General features: G+C 37.9%; 1 protein-coding gene across 50 annotated transcripts in view; it reads right to left on the reverse strand.

Moving 5' to 3' along the window:
- Ptprd (protein tyrosine phosphatase receptor type D) overlaps positions 1 to 17249 on the reverse strand; it is a 2343620-nt gene that overhangs the window by 41792 nt on the left and 2284579 nt on the right. The gene's annotated exons all lie outside the window — the stretch shown is intronic.

Raw genomic sequence — 17249 nt, forward strand, 5'->3', positions numbered from 1 at the left:
TCATTAATTTTAAATTCCCCAAGTCTGCTAAATATAGCCTATATGCAAAGAAAGTTCTTAGTCCTTAATTTAAGAAAAAAAGATGAATCAAATATATGGTTATGCATATGCAGAGACATTTATCATACCAATAACTGTGGGCTAACTCCACAATACACTACCCATATACCTCAACAAGGAGGAGCCAATGGGGAGGGGGTAGGTCACGGAAGAACCTAATAATGGTACCAAACTGCCTGTACTTGCAGAATAGAAAACTAATAAAAAAAGAATAAAATATATATATGGTTATGCAATTGAAGTAAATGTCAACTGCATACTTTTTTATAAGGTTCTTTGTTTGAACTAAGGTTTTTCTCTAAATGACTGAGCCTTTGCCGAATGACACAGATCAGGTATTCTTATTCATTGTCTCTACTGCTCCATGTATCTGGACATTTATTGCTATAAGCCTTTTGGGGAGGGGGCCATACTATCTTATCTCCCAACTACAAAACCTGGAGCTCCGCAAGGTTAATTTTTTTTTTTTTTTTTTGGAGGGGGGTGTTTCAAGGTAGGATCTTGCTGTAGTCCAGGTTGACCTGGAATTCACTATGTATTCTCAAGATAGCCTTGAACTCATGGCGATTCTCTTATCCTAGCCTCCCAAGTGCTGTGATTACAGGAGTGTGCTACCACAAAGGGTTAAATTATTTTTATTTTTATTTTTATTTTTGATTCATATTTATTTATTTGAGAGTGACAAAGAGAGAAAGAGAGGGAGGGAGGGAGGGAGGGAGGGAGGGAAGGAGGGAGAGAGAGAGAGAGAGAGAGAGAGAGAGAGAGAGAGAGAGAATGGCCACTCCAGGGCTTCTAGCCACTGCAACTGAACTCCAGACACATGCATGCGCCCCCCTTGTGCATCTGGCTAACGTGGGTCCTGGGGAACTGAGCCTTGAACTGGAGTTCTTAGTCTTCATACACAAGCGCTTAACCACTAAGCCATCTCTCCAGCCCTAAATTTTTAAAAATATTTTATTTATTTATTTGCAAAGAAAGAGAGAGAGTACCAGAGCCTCTTGCTACTGCAAACAAATTCCAGATGCATGCGCCATTTTGTGCATCTGGCTTTACATGGTTACTGGGGAACTTACACCAGGCAATCATGATTTAAAAGCAAGCACCTTTAAGTGCTGAGTCATCTACCCAGCCCCAACAAGGTTAAATTTTAATAAATACTTACTGATTATATTAAGACACACATTTTATTGAGTTGCTAATTCCAATTGCACTGACTAGTTCCTATGATCCTATTTTATCAGTATGAGCCAAATTAACAAGGCTACAAGGTAATTCTTGTGTGAGTAGCAATTCATAGTGTTCTTAAAGAATTCCAAGGAGATGATAAATTCTGAGGTTAAATAATTTTCTGAATTTATTTTTGGAAGTTCAAAATAGAAATCAATGTTTTTCTAAAATCTTTTTATTTTGTATTTATTTATTATTTATTTATTTGTGTGTGTGAGACAGAGTGGGAGAGAGAGAGAGAGAGAGAATGAGCACTAAGGCCTCTAGACACTGTAAATGATCTCCAGATGCATGTGCCACCATGTGCATTTGGCTTACATGGGTACTGGGGAATCCAACTTGGTCCTTTGGCTTTGTAGGCAAGTGCCTTAACCATTAAGCCATATCTCCAGCCCTCAATATTTTACAGCATTGAGAAACCCTGTTGTAAAGAAATAAACCTAATTTTAACCATATTTATATGAATATATAAATTCAAAAATTTCCATTTATGTAACATTTACATGTTAACATAAATTGATAAGCATATCAAATTTTTAAGAGAATTACCTTCTATTTCACCATTTTTTCTGCTTTCATACTTTTTTGTTGTTGTTGTTGTTGAGGTAGTGTCTCATTCTAGCCCAGGCTGACCTGGAATTTACTATGTAGCCTCAGGGTGGCCTTGAATTCACAGCGATCCTCCTACATCTGCCTGACAAGTGCTGGGATTAAAGGTGTGTGCTGCCACACCTAGCTTAACAGTTTTTGTTGTTGTTGTTGTTGTTGTTGTTGTTGTTGTTGTTTGCTTGCTTTTTGAGGTAGAGTCTTGCTCTAGCCCAGGCTGACCTGGACTTCACTCTGCAATCTCAGGTTGGCCTCAAACTCATGGTGTCTCTCCTACCTGCCTCCCAAGTGCTGGGATTAAAGACATGCATCACCACTCCCAGCCAGGCATAATAGTTTTTTTTTTTTTAATTTTTTTTATTTTTCGAGGTAGGGTGTCATTCTAGCCCAGGCTGACCTGGAATTCATTATGGAGTCTCAGGGTGGCCTCAAACTCATGGCAATCCTCCTACTTCTGCCTCCCCAGTGCTGAGATTAAAGGCGTGTGCCACCACACCTGGCTATTTTATCCTTCTTGTAAGGCCTAACAGAGTTAAAGAAATAGGGCTGGAGAGATGGCTTAGCTGTTAAGCGCTTGCCTGTGAAGCCTAAGGATCCCAGTTCGAGGCTCGATTCCCCAGGACCCACGTTAGCCAGATGCACAAGGGGGCGCACACATCTAGAGTTAGTTTGCAGTGGCTGGAAGCCCTGGCACACCCATTCCCTTTCTATCTGTCTCTTTCTTTACCTCTCTCTCTGTCACTCTCAAATAAAGAAATAAAAATGACAAAAAATATTAAAAAAAGAAATAATAATAATCTTTCAGGTTACTTATGTTAATTATTGGCTAGGATATGTTCAACATTTGGATTTGAAAATTACTACTTTTTTTTCTGTTCTTTCTCTAAATCAGGTAGCAGAAATTTTTGATCTACTTTTATAGACTAACAGAAATTTTAGGAGGGGAATGTGAATAGAAACTTAATGGCTATTAAAATTTTTTTAATAACATTTAAAAATATGTCTTCAAGGCAAATGATGCTGAGGACAGTTTTGAGTCCTAGTTCTCCAAAGGATGATGGTTTTAATCACTGGACTTATTTTAAAATTTATATCTTAAAACTTTAACTTAGAGTAACATAGGGCTGTGGGTGCAGCTCAGTCAGTTGAGGATTTACTTAGCATTCAGGAAGCCCTTAATGTAATCCCAGGATTTAGGAGGTGAAGGCAAGCACATAAGAGGATCAGAAATTTAAGGATGTTCCTGACTATATAGCTAGCTTGAAGTAAGACTGGAACATATGAGACCCTATCTCAAAAATAAAATAAAATATACTAAAATGAAATGAAATAAAATAAAGATGTAAGTAAGTAAGAAAGAAAGAAGGACAGAGGGAAAGAAAAACAAGAAAGGAAGGGAGGAAGGGGGGAAGGAAGAAAAAAGGGAGAGAGAGAAAGGAAAAAAGAAAGGAAGTTGTATATCAGATTATAGCAGGTCAGGAGAACCACCCCTGGAGCACTCAACCTGGGAGCTAAGAAACTAGTAATGAGCACACATTATGCTACATATGGCCATGGAAATGGAACATTTACTAGAGATAAGGCTGCTCAGGATATTAGAATCTCAAATGTTGACTGGCAGTTACGTAATGAGTTTCTTAAAAAAGTAGAAAATGAATTGTCATTTAGCAAACACTGCCTAAAATATTGATAATTGAAGCTGGGTAATACATGTCTATCTTCTTTGAACATGGCCAAGCTAGTAAAGCTTAGAAATGTAACACCCCCCACCTACATACACACAAAACAGAGCTCTCTCTAAATGTAGGGTTCATACAAGGTTGAAATAGCAAAGAGGATCGTATTGAACACTATTAATCTATGTCTAGTAGCCCAGGCTGGACTTATATCTCATATTGTGATGAGATAGAGATGAAGAAGCTTTAAGTGGTGCTGTGGTGTAAGTGACAGTTCCGTGGTAATGCTTGGGAAGACTACTGGCTATGTGCAAAAGTAGTAAAGAACTCAGCAAGGCAATGATGACTTCCTGGGATTTGGCAGACCTTTGTACCTTATGAATGCCACAAAGATTAACTCCAAAATGATTTCCATGCAGAATTATCTTAGACTTTTTCAATGTGTCTATGCTAAGCCTTTAGGACACATAAACATAACAATAAAAACATACATAGTTGTGTTGTAGAGCTGGGCCAGATCCAAGGAGCTTCTAACTGAGTGTTGCAAAGGTTTCACTAAGCTTGTGGTGTTACTATTGTACTTTACAAACCAATAAGTTTGAGTTTAATTGAACCAAGATAACAAGTGAATTTCAGCTTGTAGCACATAAGAGAAAATAGTCTGAAACCAGGTCAATCATTTTCAGACACACAGAAGAGGGATGAAATGTTAACCTCAGGTTATAAAGGATTTTTGTGGTGTATAATGTGATTGGCTGTAGTTTTTCAGATGTAAAGGGTGACCATGATTCTAGACAGAAAGATTCCCTGCTGAAATGATTAGAATCAGAGTTAGGTTAAGGTTGACAAAGCAAGTTTTTTAAAGATGTATAGAATAATTGATCACCTGTGTGTCCAAAGTCAGACTGAAGTCATTTGTTCAAAAAAACATAACACATTTTACTAGTCACTTATATATAGCCAAAGTAGATAAACATCATTATTATCAAAGTAAACAAGAATTTAAGCTAACATATTTTAATCTAGTTTCCCTTGTAGAGAACACACCATGGCACATGACCAGAATTTTGTGATTTTCCTGGAGCACCAGAGGAGCTCTGCTGAGTGATTTCCAGAAGATTATGTGGTTTCAAGGCGGTCTGATTCCTGTCACTTGTCTACATAAGCAGTTCCCATTTCTTATCCTGAAAGTCAAACAGTGGAAGCAGTAGAACCTGGGGTTATTTTTGTTAAGACAATTCAAGTGATGATTTTAAGATCTAGGAGCTTTGTTTATCACTTTCCATTTCAAACTTCCTTACTAGATACAATTGACTTTAGGAAGAGCTTGATTTTCATTAGGGCTCCCAAACATGTGTGGGCAGATGATATTTAGAGACTATTTATAGTCCTACTTTAAACATACTGAGAAGAAACTACCCTGGCTCTTGGTGGAATTTAGTGGCTGCAATAATGACCATGAGGTTATATTTTATGCATACTTACCTTGTGTATTCCTACTATTCACTCTGAGCTTAGTCACAAAGGAGGATGTGCCAGTCAAGCATCATGTTTAGGTAACCGGCATTGATTTAACAAACAGGTTAAATCTTAGAATAGGATCTCCGTAAGCCATAATAAAGGGCTCTACTGCTTAGCTGTGTTGTTTGTGGCCAAAGATGGCAATGAGTTCAAAAAATGCAGACTGCTGGGGATGTAGCTCAGTGCAAGACTGAATGCCTGTCATTCATAAGGTCCTGGATTTGATCCTCACTATACCAAAAATGAAACAACAAACAAAATAATCTTAAGGAAGCTGGTATGGTGGCCCACCCCTTTAATGCCAGTCCTTGGGAGATATAGGTAGGAGGATTACCATGAGTTCACGGCCACCCTAAGGCTACATAGTGAATTCCAGGTCATCCTGGGCTAGAGTGAGACCCTACCTCAAAAAACCAAAATAATAACAATAAATAATCTTAAGAAGAAAACAAGCCCTCCTCCCCCCATCTCTTACACACAAAGCTTGGGTGATTTATGCATCCCCCAAAGAAGAAAGTAAATCAAGAGTCAATTTCAAAAATCAGGCCACAGTTCTGAATGGGATTAAAAGGCCATTCTCTGTAAATTAAAAGAAATACATTTGATAAGGTGACACCTGATCTTATATTCTGGGTTGTATTTGAGTGCTTTGCTCTTTCTCTAGCCTTGTAAAGTGAATTCATACTGTACCTAACCAGCAGATAAGAACAGAGCAATGGCTGTTCATGTCATAGTTGCTTCAAATGGAAGTTCATAAAGTAGCAGGAAGGAGCAGTGATTTAATAGTCGCTCCCCTTCCCCAGCAATATTCTGTTTTCCAAAAGACATTTTTTGTTTGCTACATTTATCCTCCTGTAACGGTCTTCAGTACAGAGCCTACTTAAGTATTCAGGCTTTTCTTTCAAAAGGGACTCTGCTGACTTGGGTGTTGTTTCATTCATTTCAGCAACCAGAATTCCACTATGCAGCTCAACTTAAGAAGCACAAACATAACTTACTAATGCTACTTACCAAGGCAAAGGGTTTAAAAATACTTGAGAAACATTTGTTTATTTATATGAAAGACTTCAGAGTGCTGCAGAGCTAGGTTTAGACATATAACAAGCAGTGTGAATGTGTGAAAGGAATTATGTGACTCGCACTCACTCCGGCAGATGGCATGGTCAGAAGCAAAGGGTGAGAACGTGCAGAGAGGAGCATAAATTCAAACTAACAACTCTGACTGTAATTGGAATATATCTACAGTCACATGAAAGAGGTTATTTACATCATGTTAAGAAATACAGGGGCAGCTAGGTGAGGTGGCTCATGACTTTAATCCCAGCACAGTAGGATCACTGTGAGTTCGAGGCCACCCTGAGACTATGTAGTGAATTCCAGGCCACGCTGGGCTAGAATGAGATCCTACCTCAGAAAATGAATAAAATAAAAAGGGGGAAAAAAAGAATACAGGGGTAGATTCTCATGTAAGTGTGTGTAATACAAAATGAGGATTCGGCACAGGGTTACTATGAAACAATATACTGCACATGGTGTTTATTTTGGTTCTGGTGGAAAAGCACCATGGACAAATTTCTTTCTCTCTTTGCTTCCTACTTAGTTCTATAGAGGAAATAACAATAGCATCTGCTACACTTGGCTGGGGCATGCTGAGGGCATTGTGGATAATGCACCTCCCAGGCATATGGACACTAAAAATCTCATGCTCCAGCCATACCACAGTCAGGCTAGCCCTCCAGTGGGAACAACAGATAACACAAGGCAACCACTGCAAAGCCAAACAGGGATGCCAAGACAGTGTGTACAGTAATTTTTAGTGGTCTGGAGTGGTTTCCACAGTCATGGCTCTAGGCACGACTGTGAAGCACAACTGCAAAAAAGGCCTAGCTTATTCCTCATTTTCTCTTTCTCCCTCTGGCCTTCTTCTGTTATTATTTTGCTGTCCCAGATTACATGACCAACCAGGTGCCCAGTGCATTCAGGCTGCTCCTTGGCTACCCACCAGCCCTTCTTTTCATTTGTCATGGTCCAGAAGACCTGAGGTACTTAATTATCTCTAATGTGTCAAAATTATCTACTTCAATCACCTTAGAAACACCGACTCTCATTATGCAGATGCTTTCTGGCTATTTTCTTAATGCATCTAGAAGGGTTATGGCACTCTTTAATCAAATTAATGTGAAGAAATTTTAAGGGAACATAATCACTGGAAAACACTGGATCAGTAGTCTGGAGCTGACTTCCATTCAGCAAGAGTATATGGGAAAGCTATTAACCTTGTAGGGATTCATATATATATATATATATATATATATACCAGAAGTTAAAAAAAAAAAAAGAAGAAGGAGAAAAAGATGAGAGATGGTAGTCTGGGAGATTTGATATGTTCCTTTCAGATCTGACTGAATCATGCTCCTAATGTTTGATTTCAAAGAGAAGTCCATTAACCTCAATAAATCATGAATTAAAGATAAAAAGAAAATATTTTTCAAACAGGCTGAGATGAGTTAGTATTACAATTTTATCCCACCCATAAGCTTATATAGTCACAAAAATAATCAGAATCAGATAGTAGTTCTGATGCATATTCAATTGAGTTTTTCCTATACTCTCATATATATAAATAAACCCTATTTGGGGTTTAGTTTGGGGCTTTCTGCTCTCCTTATGCAATGTCATGAAGGAAGGGGTGTCACATTACACTCAGGCTGTGATAATGAAGAGAAGAGCTTAGCTAGTGCAGTGAATAACGCTCAGAGGGAGAACGAAAGCACTCACAAATTATTTTTTGCTTTCTCCCTCTAGAGGTAAAGTCCTTGAATCTGGGCCAGTTCCTGACTTGCTTTAAACAAAACAAACTTGTAAAAGTCTTGGCTTCAAGGCCGTATAGCTTATTCTTTGATACCTTCACTGGACTAGGAAGAAATGCAGGTTCTAAGCCACCTTCTCATCTTTCTAGCTGACTGAAAAGGACAGTTGAGATCACGAGGAGCAGTCAAAATTCTTGAGCCATGGACTAGTGAGAAATATGTTGGGGTTTTCAGTTTCAGGGTATTTACAATCAGCAGTGACTAAGTGAAAAGTGTTCCCTATATTTTGGAAAGGTGACTAAATCTTATGGCACTCTGATCTACTAATAATATACATATGCTTTAAAATTTTAAAATGTAATTAAAGGCTCCAAACCAACCCAATAAAAGCAGAGTGAAAAGCATACCTTCTCAGAATTGACTCATCGCCCATAATCTTCCTTCACGTGTTAAAAATAATGTAAGCAAGTAGCCAGTTAGGCTTTATCTTCACAATGGAGCAGCATGGTTAATCCTGCCCTCTTCTATCTTTCTCCCATTTCTTATCTGTTAGACATTATAAATCACAGACTTTATAAGTATCACTGTGCACTCATGAGACACTTAACTGCTCACTCTTCCTCCATGACTGAATTTCAGAGAAGGCTTTATGGGGGAAGGTAAGGTCTTCTAACAGAATGTTGGAAAACACAAATAAAATTGCAGAAATATTTTACAAGAAACATTGTTAATACTATTATGTGATCTTAAAAGTGTGTTGTTCCAAAAATACATTTCCAAAAAAAAATCAAAGACAAGGCCAGGGATTTAAGGACCCTGCAAACCTGGGTCAGACATTATGACTCACTTTTCTTCCATTTATCTAATCTGTTATCTTTGGCTTCTACTTAGCAATGAAAACGGATAGTGACTAAGTCATATGCCAGGTAAAGATACTCCTGGGGCATATTGTTTTGATCTGCCAAATGCTGGATGTCATACCAAGCATGAATACAAATCACTGTGATTGGTACCTTGGCAAAAAGAAAACTGGCATTTATCAACTGCAAAAGTATGGCCCTTAAAAGAAGCCACCTTGGGGGCCTAAAGATTTATGATAGCAATTCTGCCATGGTGCAAAAAATAATTTTGGAACTCCTTTTTGGCAGTACAGAGCCTGAGATCTGTTCCTTCAAATTCACTAGTGGGGGGACATCTTTGTCCTTGAAAATGAATTTTTTTCTTGTGTGTGTGTGTGTATTTGTGTGTGTGTGTGAGAGATGTCTAGAGCCAAATACTTGGTTTTATATTGTTGGTGATCAATGTAGAAAGAAATGTGGAGTGATTTTTTAAGCAACCAGTGTTGCATTTGTGTTCCTAAAGGGAATTCTTAAAGTATAACTCATAAGAACTTCTCCAAAGGTTTTTAAAAAAAGGAAGCTTTTAAGGAGGAAACGTTTTGGGGCTGACAATCATTTGAATGCAACAATACTGCCCCAATTAAAATTCATTTCTTGCCATATACCAGTGTTTTTTAATTAGAGGATATTTTGCCCTCCATGGGATATTTGACAATGTTTAAGTCAGAACTGGGATGTGGGGTAATACTTGCGTCTAGTGGGCACAGGCCTGGTAGATAACTACATTCCCAACAGTGTAATGGCTAGCTTTCACAGCAGGAGAAATGTGACCTAAACTGTCACCAGTACAAGAGCTGAGATACATGGCCTTACAGCAGTAATCCATTCTAATGACCAAGATTTATAGTGCAATAGATTAATTACTACAGATTTTTAAAAGTTAATTTAGGGCTGGAGAGATGGCTTAGCAATTAAGGCATTTGCCTGCAAAACCAAAGGATCCTGGTTGGACTCTCCAGGGCCCATGTAAGCCAGATGCACACATCTGGAGTTTGTTTGCAGTGGCTGAAGGTGTGTTCATTCTCTCTTTCTCTCTCTCTCTCTCAGATAAATAAATAAAATAAAATATTTTAAAGTTAATTTATGTGCATCTCCCTATGTCCATCTCATGCCATTGCAAATCAAGTCCCTCTGACTTTATGTGGGTGGCTGGGGAATTAAGTCCATTCTGTCAGGCTTTACAAACAAATGCTTTTAACCACTGAACTGTCTCCCTATCACCTGGCTTTGGAGTTTTGAGTCAGGGTCTTAGTATAGTCCAGGCTGGCCTCAGATTCATGGTCACCCTCTTACTTCAGGGTCCCAAGTGCTAACATTACAGGTGTGAACCACTATACCCAAGTTCAGAATATTTTAAAGTGTAAACTGCTCTACTTATTTTCTACATTCATGCATATTTTTTAATCTTCTAAGTCACAAGTTATTTGGAACTCAGACTTGCATTTAAGAAAATTGACAATCATTAATTTTAAAGAGTATTAACAGTAATTAAATAACTACCTATTAAATATTGACTAAAAAATCAATACTCTAAATATTTACTAACTTGTTTTGATGTGGCAAGTACTTGGCTTCTTAATAACTCTATACGCATCTTGTTTAATCTTTATAAATAGTACTATGGTAAAAATACTCTTGGTAATCCTCATTTTACTGTTAAATATATTGAACCTTACAAAAATTCAATGACTTTTCAAGGTTATGGATATAGTGAATGGTACTGCTGGAGCATGAGCTCTGGTGGAATGATATCAAGTACACTGTCTCCATCTCACGCACCATGCTTTCTCATCTATTTCCCATCTATTAATGAGTTGTATGACATTAAGCAAAACACCTTGGATCTTGCAATGTTTGGTATTGTTTACCAGTATGTTTTTTTTGTTTGTTTGTTTTATGGATTGAAAGTTTATTTACTCAAGTGTTTGATAAGACTCATAAACTGGTGTTGACTTGGTGCTGCTTTTCTTTTTTTTTTTTTTTTTTTTTTCTTTTTCATGTTCAAATGATCATGGAGTAAATTTGATTCAAATGCTAGCAATTGCCTTCAATATAGAAAGAGTAAATGTACGGTTAATATGGCAATGTGGTGGGTCAGAAAATATGGGAGTGGCCCACTCACCAGGTTAGCAGTGAGGACAGACAGAAAATGCCTTCCACACGGTCAATGGAAGGTGAACATGGGAATCATGAACTGATCTAAAGACTGAAGAATTTGATTAGTGTATTGTGGGCCAAATAACCAGGCTACATAATGGCTTTGATCCTATGGGTAGCATGAATTCAGGCATGTAAAGTAACCTATTTGGGCTTCTGTTTTCAGGTCTCTGAAATAGGAGAGGATGTTTCCTATTTACACGATGATTATAAAGTGAAAACAATAATCCAAATAAACTACTTGGAAGAGAACCTCGTCAATTGTCAAGACAGATGATTCCATGTTGATAAAGGCTCAACTATTATTAACTACTATGAGGGTTAAAATCAGGAACATGTATATATTAAATCATAGAATGGGTGGTTTTATGATTAATCTATTTTCAATGCAACAGGATTTAGAATCAGCATGGGAACGAATGTTTGGGCCTGTTTCATGGGCTGGGGTCATAGATAATATTAAAAATGAGAAAGTTAGCAGACTATCACCATTCATCACTCTCTGCTTCCTAGCTGCAGATATTCTGTGACCAGTTCACGGCCCTGTCACCACTGACATGCTGTGAACTATAAGTTGAAAAAACCATTCTTTCCTTGAGTGGCTTCTGTCACATATTTGTTACATCAATAAGAACAGAAAAACTGGCGCTAAGAGTGGGGCTGTTGCTGTGATCAACCTTCTCATGTGGTTTGTGGGTATTTGGAAATGTTTTTTTGGTAGAAATGTGGAAGAATTTGAAACTTTGGACTAGAAAAGACAGAATTCTGTAAGCACAGCCTAATGTGCTATTTTGGAGAGAGTTTGGAAGGCCAGAATGCTGAGAGAAATGCAGACAGTGGAGGCTAGACTCATGAGGTTTTAGAGGGAAAACAAGTACTCTATTAGGAACTGGGGTACAGGCACTTCGTATTATATGAGATGGCAAAGAATGTGGCTGCATTCTACACCCTTCTTAATTTGTTTAGTGGGGGAAATCTCAAGGAGACCATGTAGCCTGATGCCGAGGAAGCAGTTGCACTTCCGAGGAGAACAGCACTACTGACAGAAGCCCCATGTGCTGCACTAGAACAGCGGTAAAGGTGTCCTGAGAGCGAACTCTACCGACGGGAAGCTCCATCTTGTGAAATCCCAAATTCATTTGCAGGAACAGAGGTTTTACTAAGGAGATTCTTCACTTAAACACAATCTATGGAAAGTTTTCAACAAGGTGAACCCTGGAAAGTTTACAGAGTTTGCTACATTTGAGGTCCAAGGGGCCAGATTATATCGCAAGCTGGAACCAGAAGTTGGAAGTATAGTCCATGTGATACTGGTTTTGGAGAGATGAAAGATACAACATTGAAGGCCATGGTTTTAGAAAGCCACTAAGACAGGCAATATATGGCAAATTTAGAGTCCCTAGGAGGCCTTAGAGGCCACTACATGAAGTTATGAAAGTAAATCCCAAGTTGCTCAAATTCCTACCTTGTAAAATGAGAATGTTTACTCTGTGCCATTGTAGACGGGAACTTGTTTGTTAATTTTATGGGAGCTATTAGATAAGCAATTGCTTGTAGTCTCATAAGGGACTTGAGTGTAAATACTATTGGGCCAGTTAAAGAGTAATGTGAATTTTAAAGTTGAACAGTATGTATTTTGATGGTCATGTGTCCATGGGGACAATGGGTGGAAAGTTACATTTAAAACGTGATATGTTTGATTGTCATGTTGACAAAGGGTGAACTTGTGATACTTAATGATTATCAATTTGACAGGATTTAGAGTTACCATGGAAGCAAATTCCCAGGTATGCCTGAGAGATTTTCTATTTCTAGATTAAGTTGAGGTAAGAACACTCACCCCTATCTGGGCAGTGTCATTCCATGGACTGGGGTCATAAAAAGGAGAAAGCTAGCTGAGCAGCAGCATTCGCCTCTTCCTGCTTCCTGGTTGAAAACACAATGTGGTCAGCTGTGTCATGTTCCTGCTGCCCATGCCTTCCTTACCATGATAGGATTCTTCTTTAACTGTGAACTGAAATAGACCTTCCTTCCTTGGGCTACTTTTGTCAGGGTTTTATCATAGCAACAAGACAAACAATTGAATTGGATGGCATGTGGAAATGGGCATGAAAGGTCTAGTAGAAGAAAAATACCTTGGAAACATGCATTAATAAAAGGCACTTTAAAATAAATATTCATAAAGAAATATTCCAACATAGGCATAATCTTTTCTGCTAAGAAATAAAATTTAAACCCATTCTATCTTTAAAACTATCTTATGTATTTCTATAGAAATTACTAAAATGCAACATGGATTTCAACTAACTCAAACAACCAATTGTTGAATATCACCTACCACAACATATAGAAGACATAGCCTATATCATGTATGATCTCAACACACATGATCTATACAATAAAGAGGAACATTACAAGTATGAGTCTAATTTATATGTTCAAAGTAGAGTGCCTAATTCTTTCGGAAGAGTGATGAGAGATAACTTTAAAAATGACTTTCCAGAGATATAACGCCAAGGCCTACAAGATAAAGCTATCCTGTTTGAAGATGAGTGAGATGTAGGTTAAACAATAAATGAGAGTGGGAAGATTAGAAAAGCTGGATGGTGGATTCAAGCTTAAATGAACTAGTGCTCAGAATTTTTAAAAATTGCTATATATTCCAGAATAGACATCTGAAGTTACATTAGTTTACTTGAGGTCCTGAAATAAGATAAAAAGCTCAGATTTTATCCTGAAGAAACAGAATTAAGTTCCATGTCTCCTTAACAGCACCATTTTAAGATTTCAATGCTTTTCAAGTAAAAACAAATTTGTTCTTGTGAATTATACTCTCTAATATATTCTAATCCAATGCACTAAAATATTCCTTAATGAGGAAAAATCTGACAGAATTAATATGGCAGAAAATATTTAAAAATTTAAAAGCACATTCAATTGTCTATTAGGATATTTATTAATATGACTATTTACCTTGATCCATAGCTGAGTTCATACTAATAATAGTTAAGTTCTTGTTGAAGTTTTCTCTCTAGAGTTGTACACACCACACACACACACACACACACACACACACACACACACACACACACACTGGTACACATATAGACATATATTTATATATATATTAAAACTCACTCAATAGGAATGTACTGATGATTTAACACCATTGCAAACTTCTCTATTCTCTGGATTGTCCAAAATGCCTTATGAATTTATTTTTGTATTGCTATATCTTATGTTGCTCGGTCTTGTAAATACAGAAACAGAGGCTAAAAATTAAATAACTTCCCCCTTAGCACAAAATAGTGTCTAAAGGGGCCAGCATGTACCCAGGCTGTCTCTCTCCACAGTGCATTCTCAATGTGGAGAATGAGACTCAGTATGAACTGACTGCTAGCTACAACTGATCTCTTTTCAGCTGTAGGACCAGAAGTTCTCTCTTACGAATGTGGGTGACTCGTGAGCTTCTATGTCCTTGCTTGCACTTGCTGCACAGGCTATCCTTGTAAGCCTTTTTTCAATTGATTGAAAGAAATCCTATTTATTTCATGGCTCTTGCCTTCCAAAAGAATTAGGCACTACTTTCACCATAGCCAAGCAGAACCACTGGAGGACATGAGTTTTCTGGCTCCTCTCCCAGACTTCTTTTAAGTCCTCCTCCACTCTATCAGATTTGTTTGGTAGATGTGGTAGATTTACTCTGGGTTCATCACTTCCTTGTTTATATAGAAATAAAAATCTGAGCCCATAATAATAGAAACATAAACAAGAAATATATTGTTTACATTCCAGAGTATTTTTTAAATTATTTTTAACTTGATCGTGGTGAGCAGTTTCACTTACTAACATGGCTACTGTGGCTCTCTGGGTAGCTTTACTGCTTAGAGATAGTTTCAAACTAACATTCTGGGAAGCCACATGAGTGATTTGTATTAAACCGACACTAATATGCTTTCAAGTTTTTACGTCTGTGCATTTAAGTAAAGCATCCAAGATGGTTTGAACTTTGACTCTGATGTCTCCTAAAGAAGAGACCACATCTCACCAGACATATGAAATCACCTGTGGTAAACAGACAATTTCACTGAGCCCAGCTAAGCTGCATCTGCCTCTTATTTGTGAAAATTTCTTCCATCAGTATGCCACTCTTCTTGTATTACAGTACATGGGTTCTCAGCTGCCTTGGGCTTGACCTTCTAAATGTCAGCAGCAATTAGCTGTGCACATCCATCTTTGTTTCCTTACTTCTCTTGAGTAGCATGTAATTTTCAGAGCCAGGTGACTTATAGCATAGAGGAATATATGAATCGATGTATGTATATGACAGCTATCTTTTCTCTTTTCTCTTTCTTGACTAGAAATGTTTTTTGGATTACTCTTAGAGGCTAGTGTAAAGACTACATCTTGCTTATGAGCAGCAGAAAACAACTTTCATTTTTATATCATCCAAGCATTCTTCTTGAATTTCTTTTAATTTTTTTTCAAAATGGTTAGCATACAAACTACAGTGTTTCATCATGTTGTCTTCATACATATGTGTCATTGTACTTTGTTCTCATTAATTCCCCACTATCACTGCTCTACCCGGGGATCCTTACCCCTTCAACTACTTTTTTTTTTTTGTTCATTTTATTTATTTATTTATTTGAGAGCGACAGACATAGAGAGAAAGACAGATAGAGGGAGAGAGAGAATGGGCGCGCCAGGGCCTCCAGCCACTGCAAACGAACTCCAGACGCGTGCGCCCCCTTGTGCATCTGGCTAACGTGGGACCTGGGGAACTGAGCCTCGAACCGGGGTCCTTAGGCTTCACAGGCAAGTGCTTAACCGCTAAGCCATCTCTCCAGCCCATCAACTACTTTTTAAATGCCTATTTTAATTTATAGAAATGTAAGCACATTTGAGAGAGGTAAGATATAATGAAAACATTTTAATGCTGTTTTTCAGTAAAAACATCTGTTAGGTTTCCCTAATTTTTGTTCCTGTTATTTTATATACATATTCCTCTAGTTGTAGGTGTGAGAGAGGGAAAAAGAGATACAGACAGAACTTCATTTTCGCTACTAGGTGTATGAGAGTAGCTATTCAAGGAGGCTTCCATGATTGAAATGTCCCATGTATTGGTGTATTTCTCATGTGATTTTGTGCGTGTGTGTGTGTGTGTGTGTGTGCGCGCGCACGCGCACTCGCGCAGGCACACATGTGCCATAGCTCATGTATGGAAGTCAGAGGTGGGACATTAGTCCTCTCCTTTCACCTTGTTTGACACAGGGTCTCTCATGTTGTTTTGATAGTGGGAAGATCAGATGAGCTATCACTATGATTTCAGGATCCTCCTGACTCCACCTCACATTGCTATAGGCATGATAAGGTTACAGACAGATGTGTCACTTCTGCATCTGGCTATCTGTGGTTCTGAGGATAAGATCTCTAATTGGTAGTCTTCTGGAACAAGTGACTTAAACTGAGTTAGTGCTTAGTTTCAGCTTGTGTGATCTTTATAATATTGGTGCCAATTGGGAGCATCATGTAACAGCCACACTGGCTCTGAGGCTTGCCAAAACAAAAAGAAAGGAAAAAAAAAAAAGCTTTATAATCAAAGCATAGAGCATGGTCTGAAATGAGAAATCCATTTTTACGACATAGCACAATGTTTTAAAATTATTAAAAATGTTTATGTATTATTATCATGTAGAGAATTACAGCTGATGTCTAGTCCTCAAAGGCCCCTGTCCTGTGTATGAGGGAGCAAGAACTAGAAAACAACAAATGATGTTGATCATGTGACTACAGTTTTAGCTAATAGTATTTGAAGTGAACCCTGCAGCTTCTCATTTATACTTCTTTTGACCCAACATGCTACTGATGGCAACAACAAATGCAATAGTGCATAGGGGAACTCTTATAAATATCATGTATAATATAAGGTAGTTCTATTGCTGGCTTTTATCAGAAAAAATCTTTGTTGGAGAAGAGAGAAATTATCTTGTTTGGAATTTTCCAAGTTATTACTTAACAATTACTATTGTAGATCGGATTGGTGAGTACATTTTGTGTAATTTATTCTGCTCTATCCATTATCCCTACCTGCTTTGCTACAGAGAACTTAGCACTAAACCACACTGCTAACAGACCATCCAAAGTGCAGGAAACATTGTGGAAAAGGGGGGTGGGAAGATTGTAAGAGCCATGGGAGGAGAGGGGATAAAAATTACTTGAAAAGTCACTCCCCCCACACAGAAATTCTCCAGGGGCTTATTTACTTAGAAAAAGTGGATCTGGAGGAGAAG

The sequence above is a fragment of the Jaculus jaculus genome, chromosome 1 (genome assembly GCF_020740685.1).
Source record: "Jaculus jaculus isolate mJacJac1 chromosome 1, mJacJac1.mat.Y.cur, whole genome shotgun sequence".
Lineage (NCBI taxonomy): Eukaryota > Metazoa > Chordata > Mammalia > Rodentia > Dipodidae > Jaculus > Jaculus jaculus.